Here is a 7,594-nt window from a genome sequence, read left to right on the forward strand (position 1 = left end):
ACTAGCCTTATGCTCCTGCTTAATCTGAGTCTTGCCTAAAATGGTGTATTTTCATTTCCAAGATATTATTCTACCACAGGACACAAGGTGGAGCTAAAATCTCACTTAATGCTTCTCATAATGCACACTGATCTGATTTCTCCCAAATCAACTCTGATTCAGGTTGTTTTCTACTGTGCCATTTTCACGATCCTCATATACAGACTTCAGTGAAGGGTGGCATTTTGGTCTTCACAATAGAAGTGGAATACTTCTTAAAAATAATTGGCAGAGAAAGGAATGCAAGGCATTTCAGTGTGTTGCCTATATTAGTCTGCTCTATGTAAACTAAAAGATTAAAAAAAGACTATATAACTGCAGAGAAAACAGTGTTAAAGGAAATGCAAAGGAAGGAAAATTTTCGTAAGTCATGGAAATCACTAACCCAATACCTTGCTTCTTAATGTTTTTCAGAAAATAGAATGTAAACCAGAACAATTGCTTTGTTTCGACTGGCTATAAAACCAGGCAAAAGAAATCTGATACTTCAAAATCTATAGCACAAAATCAAACAAGGAAGAAGCAAAACCTTTAAAATTAAAGTATCAGATAGACAAATACAAGAGTTTTGTTGATGAAGTTAGCTATTTTTTTCTAAGCTGTTTTCTTTATATAGGTAATAATCCAATTGTTTCTGAGGGAAGCAGTAAGGAGCTATAATTGCTAGTTGTGAAAGATACACTATTAGATCTTACTATTGTAATATAGTAACCTATATCTTTTGAATGGAAGTTTTTGTAAGTTTAGAGGCCCAGTTTACAATGATTTTTAAAAGTGCAGCCTAATAAAAATATTAGTAGGCAAAATTAGGAAATAACTGAATACACACTTCGGGTATAATTAAGGGTCAAAGACTTAAAGACAAATGTCTCATTCATCTAGAATAGTCACTCCAGAACTATGGACCTGTATCCATTGGGGTGAGATTAAGATCTCAGGTATATTGCTGCTCACTACAGCAATTGGTAAAGCTTTGAGTATTCATATTGGAAATCTTAGAATTATCATTGTATAATATTAAATTTTCCAAATTTACCTGCAATCCACTTATCCCTCCCATTATTGCTCCTTCCAGGAATCTTGACACTCCTTTGGTGTTCTCAGGAGTATTTTCAACATAATTATTTCACAAGAAAAGGAAATTTTGCTTTGAGCATTAAGACGCATACATGGTCCTGCCATATTTATGGAATGGCTTTTGAAGTATTTGATTTTTAGATTGAAGATATCCGCATTGGTTTGGGGGAAATTGTTACCTTCAGAAATCTTTTTGTAAATCATTCTTCTTGAGAACTTCACCATTTCGGGACTTGTCTAGGTTCTCAAGAAACCGTTTGAAAACTTTCACATAGGAAGCTAGAAAGTTCTTATAATATCTGATTCTATGTTTAATATCAGATTCAGCTTCATTCTCCTCTTTTTCTTCTGCGTTAGTGGAAATGTAACCCAGTTCATGGCAGATGATTTGTTTAGAACAGTAAATGGATCAAACTGATCCTCTTTCTGTAAATCAATAGGCACAGAAATGCAGCCTGTTTTAGTATGAATATTAAGAAAGCTCTTCAGTAAAAGATTGATTCCTTCTCTAACATGGACATCCATCCAGCCGTAGAAAAGTGTCCGAGCATGGTCTCCCACTCAAGCCTGGGTCCACGTTTGTCATTTTTTATGTTATTCTGACATCTGCTGGCTACCATCTTGAAATGCTCCCAGCGCCGACGGGAACTGTGATGCGTTTGGAAGATCTGTTGAAGTTCCTCATGAATTGGCTCAAGGGCAAGTTCTCAAATCTTATCCCAGCTTTATTTTCAAGAATATATTGATCAACCAAGGCATATTTTTTTGACGTATTTTAAAATTATGTTTATAGATATTCTGACCGAAGGTGAATTCTTTCACTTAGAACTTAGTTCTTAACATTTTCACCACCCTTTGCAAGACTCACAGTCAAGTATCCCAGAATGTACTGTGATAGACCGTTTTCTGATTTATCACGGACCCAACAATGAACACCCCTCCTTGCATCCAGATCATACCTGGAGACGATGCTGAAGTCCAAAAAAGCCCTCCTTCAATGTCCAGTCCATGATGCATATGGCCATCACCCTGAGGGGCCGAGACTCAGAACCTATGTCTACAGAACGCAGACATCTAACACACTGCCATAGCCTGTGATCCCAATGTCAACTAGTTCTTTCTCCTGAGCCGGGGAAGCTCTGGGCTTCACTGTTTCATGCTGTTCAGGTCTGTGGGACTACATCACGCACTTCCTGCATCTCCTTTTCCAGACCACTTTGGGAGTCGAAGGATTCGTAGCAAACGTGGTCGCCATCTTCTGGTATGAATGAAAACTCATCGTGTGAAAGCAATTTTTTTTTTTTTAAAATCACTCCGCAATACTTCTGCCGCACAGGTAACGCATCTGAAGCAGCTGCGGCAGCTCGGGCGGTCTAACGTCTCCGGCTGCGGCTGCGTGGAGCGCGGGTCTCAGCGCCTCCGAATCACCGCCGCTGGAATTGGCGGGAACTCACAGTGCCGAGTCTGCGCCACAGCGGCGCGGGCCAGCGCCCTCCGCAGGGGCCGCTGGAAATGGTAGCTCCCGCTTGCGGGTTGGTCTGGAGGCCTCATGGGCTTCCGCGTTGTCGGCGCATGTCTCTGGGGTTCACTGCTCAGCTGGACACGAGGAGGCTGTGCCCTTTCCAGAAAGAGGAGCTTCTGTGGAAAGGTGAGCCTGTGAACAGGCTGAGAATGAACACGCAGAGCAAGAGACACGAAGCATCAGGGCAGGAGAACGGGTGGGGACGGAGGGAGAGGTTCCAGGCTCTCTCCAGGCGCGCGGCTCTGCCCGGGTCACCATGTATTCACCAACCTGGAAGCTCCCAGAGCGATTTTTAATTCGCGGCATACGGTGCGCTGTATAGATATCCCTGAGGAAAAGGAGGTTGGAAAGGGGGGGAAGTAGCAAGCCTGCCCTGCTTAGGTGTAACTGCTGCCGGGAGTCTGAGCTCCACAGAGTATGAATGAACTTTAGATGGCGTTCAAAACTGGCTTATTAGTCTGCAAATCTTAAGGGCCAAAATGGTTCAGAAACTTGCCAAAATAATACGTTTTCTCTCTGAGTAAAACTTCACTTGGTTTTTTCAGAACTAGTCATCTAAATTTTAAAATAGAAAAAGAAACCAGTCAGTCATTTGGTACTTGACCCCACCCTCCCACCCCTTCATTGCCTGTTTAGCACAATGCAAAATGTTAGTATTACTTTTTTTTTTTTTATGAAGAGCATCTGGTTTAAGAATATTTTTCCCTATCCGAAGGTCATTAGTATATTCTTCTATATCTTTTTTTTTTTAAGACTTTATTTATTTATTTATTTGACAGGGATTACAAGTAGACAGACAGGCAGGCAGAGAGAGAGAGAGAGGAGGAAGCAGGCTCCCTGCAGAGCAGAGAGCCCGATGTGGGGCCTGATCCCAGGACCCTGAGATCATGACCTGAGCCAAAGGCAGAGGCTTAACCCACTGACCCACCCAGGTGCCCCTATATCTTCTTTTTTTTTTAAAAGTTAAAGTTTATTTTGTCTTTATCAAACTGGAATGCACTTTTTTTTTTTTTTTAATTCTAGTGAAGAAAAGAACTTGCTGGAGAAGAAGACCATGCAAGGTCTTAGGAACCCCAGGAAGATAGAATGTATTAAAATATTTACCATGATTTTCAGGAAGATAGAGATGTTGTTAAATTAAAAAAGAAAAAGAGGGGCGCCAGCCCCGCATTGGGCTCTCTGCTCAGCGAGGAGCCTGCTTCCCTCTCTCTCTCTGCCTGCCTCTCTGCCTACTTGTGATCTCTATCAAATAAATAAATAAAATCTTTTAAAAGATAAAAAAGAAAAGGGAAGGAAACAATAATAAAGGGTAAGGTAGTGAACAGACCACCCCCCCCCCAAAAAAAGAAGAAGAAGAATGAATGAATGGATTTAAAACCATCAAAAGAAATTGGATCTGTCAAGTGCAGGGCATGTAAGAAAAATGAAAAACAAAAGTTACTATAAATAAAGAAATACAATGAAACTTGGAAAAAATATTTGTATCAATCAGCTCTGGCTGTCAAAACAATACCATAGCTTGGGTGCCTTAAACTACATTTCTCACATTTCTGGAGGTTGGTAAGTCCAAGATCAAGATTCAGTTTTTTTGGTAAGGGCTCTCTTCCTGGCTTGCAGAAGGCTGATTTTCACTGTATTCTCACATGGTGCTTCTCATAAGTGCTCTGATCCCATCATGAGGATTCTACCTTCATGATCTCATTGAAATCTATTGATCTCCCCAAGGCTCTTCCTCCATCTGCCATCACATTGGGCATTGGGGCTTCACGCTAGACGGACATAATTCAGTCCATACCATTTCCTTCCAGGCTATACAACATGCATGTCCTCCTCTTATTTACAAAATACATGCATGTCATACCAGTGGCCCTAAAGTTTTAATTCTTTCCAGCAACAATTCTAAAGTCAAAGTCCAAAGTCTTATATAAATACCAAAATCAGACTTGAGTGGGACTCAAGGTATGATTCAACTGAAGCAAAACTTCCTTCCAGCTGTGAAGCTGTATGAAGTTATATTTAAGGGCAGAGATCAAGCACATTAACAATGGGATGAAGGGAATAAGAATAGTGATCATGAAAGATAGGCAAAAATATGGCAAGAAAGAGGGCAGGCAGTGATAGTGTGCTTTTTAACTTACAAGTGTAATTAACAATTCTTTCAAACTGAGCTTCAATAGAAAAACGAAACAGTAAAATGGAAAGAAAGAAAAATAATACCCTTAATATTTGATGTTTACTGGGGCACTTGGGTGGCTCAGTGGGTTAAAGCCTTTACCTTCAGCTCAGGTCATGATCCCACGGTTCTGGGATGGAGCCCCACATCAGGCTCTCTGCTCAGAGGGGAGCCTGCTTCCTCCTCTCTCTCTCTGCCTGCCTCTCTGCTTACTTGTGATCTCTCTCTGGCACATAAATAAATAAAATCTTTAAAAATTTTTTTGATGTTTATTATTTGGAGTTCTGAATGTTTTATTTAAAACTGTATTTTAAAAAATGAACATATTAAACATCCTTTTTTTTAATGAACATATTAAACATCTTAATTTATTGGGCCTCCTAGGGAGAAGGGAGCCCCCCCCCCCCATATATTTCTAAATGTGAAAATCTTTTTCATTACTTAGTCATGTACTATTTATCATTAATATTGTTTATTACTGTAGTACAATGCATTGATGTAGTGATTTTTGTTTATCTTGCTTGTTCTTTTAAGTGTGTTTTCCAGTTGAAAGAATATTCTCAGCCTTACCCCTTTGTATTGTTTCTCCAACACTTCCTCAGTGTCTTTCTCATGCATTTCTATTAGAGAGAAACAAAATCCTCTCACTAAATCTGTCATTTGACATCTATTTCTGAACTTCCTTTTTATGTTTTCACTCTTTGTCTTACTAGCTTTCCTATGTTTGTTGTGCATTTTTTAAAGATAAAAAATAGTCCTTTCTTTGTGTTCTTTTTCAACCTAAAAAAAAGATCTATTAAATTTTTAATTTCAATAATTACATTCTTAATTCCTGATATTTGGAAATAGTTGTTTTTCATATTATCCTGCTCTTTGTTTCATGGCTGCCTTTTTCCTAAATCTTTGATCTGCAACATACTTATTTTAGATATACTATTCTGTACTCTCTCTGAAGTGACAATCTTATGAATTTTGGTTTTTTGATCTGTTGCTCTTATCATTTTTTTCTTCATTGGTTTTGGAATTTTGGTTTGTAGGCCCAGCTATGGTGGCATTTTTCTCCCCTTCCTTCCCTCTCTGTGCTCCTGCCATCTAGTTTTGAGTGTCTCGATTTGGTCTTTATAATCCTGTGTATACAACCAGATCTTATATTGTCCACTTAGCATTTAACATCTGGGGTTAGTAGGGAAACCTCAGGTTAAGTCATGGCCTAGCAAATGGCTTGGTACCTGTCCTTAATGGGCAGATTTTTCTGTTTTGTTTTGTTTTCCCCCTCATATTTTTAGGTATACATCTTTATATAAGTCATTTGCTTAGGAAAAGATTTTTCTTTGCTCCTGATTCATAGGCCTGGATCCAAACTGAACCCAGATTCAGTGTCTACCTCAATGAGGCATTTTTAATCTCTGCTTCCCCTATCTATTGTGCCAGTTGCTGGAGGCAAAGCCCAAAAATCTGAAATCTCAACAAGGCTTTCTGTTTTTCACATCTGATTTATCGTTACTGGTTCTATGGATATTTATCTTATATTCAAGGATTACTTTACTTTAAAAAATTTTCCTTTTCCAGACTTTCTCTGTAATTGATATTTGCTTAATGTACAAAGTTGTCCCATGAACTGTGTCTGGTGTCTCAAGTCTTATTTTTCATTAAAACAAAACAAAACAAAACAAAATAACATCTTAAAATAAGACTTAGAGATTATTTTCATCATTTGAAATTCTTTTCTCAAAGTCTTAAAATGTATAACCATATTTTAGTCTCCATTCTAAAATCTTTCATGAGAATGATATTTCAAAAATTATTTTCCTGAATTTGTACAAATTATTGTTAATATGCTAGTTGTTAGTCAAGATTTTTATAGTTTAAAATGACATAACTTTCAGAAGAGTTAAGTCACTTTTTTGTCTTGATGGCATAGACTAGCAAAAGCATAATTGCAAGTGATATTATTTATGAAGAGAGACTTTAGCTTAAACTTATTTTCATGAGTTTATTTTGTAAAAATAAAACTTGAGGGTTGAATGTGTCTGAGTCATTAATTTGGGCTAATCTTTTCACTAAAAAGTACAATGTCACCAATTTTTGTCAAAATAAAAAATTTTGAAAGTACATTAAAAATAATGTAGTACTTATAATTTTGCATGAATATTTTGGTCACAGATAAATCTACCTACTTGTAGTGTGGGTTTTTATAACAATGCTCTAAAAATATTTATTTCTATGAATCATCTTTTTTAGATATTTGTCATAAAGGTATTTATTTATTCATTCATGTCTAACATGTTTAGAGAATAGGAAGTACATATTTTTAACAAAGAAATTTGCCAACTTTATCTTCATAAAGGTAATACTGTTGGAATTAAAGATAGTGAAAAGGTATTGTTTACTCCCTAAAAGGCACAATCAAAATAAATTCTTTTATTAGATTAAATTGCATTTGGGCGATTTTAGGCCTCTTTCAATCTTTAGCAATTAGCTATCTCTGATTTCATGTCTTTTAATTTTCAAATTCATTCACTTAATTAATTTGACAAGCAATAAGTAACAAATAATATAATTACAAATCTTCTAAGCCATTTTTAGCAGTCTTTAGCTTAGTGTTTTAATATGCAATTATACTTAAAGAATAATCTAGTTATAAACTAGATACATAGAAACAAAACTGACCAATTTCACATGAATTATATATAAAAAGAACACAGGATAAGACTCAGAGACTTGACTTTGTATTCTGTCTTCACTACTTAATGCCTCTGTGACCTTAGGAAATTTTAAGTCTC

General features: G+C 37.1%; 1 pseudogene; it reads right to left on the reverse strand.

The window, feature by feature from the left end:
• Nucleotides 1–1,297: 1,297 nt before the first annotated feature.
• On the reverse strand, nucleotides 1,298–2,944 carry LOC132014474 (DNA primase small subunit-like; annotated as a pseudogene).
• Nucleotides 2,945–7,594: the final 4,650 nt, after the last annotated feature.

This window comes from Mustela nigripes, chromosome 3 (assembly GCF_022355385.1).
Source record: "Mustela nigripes isolate SB6536 chromosome 3, MUSNIG.SB6536, whole genome shotgun sequence".
Taxonomy (NCBI): domain Eukaryota; kingdom Metazoa; phylum Chordata; class Mammalia; order Carnivora; family Mustelidae; genus Mustela; species Mustela nigripes.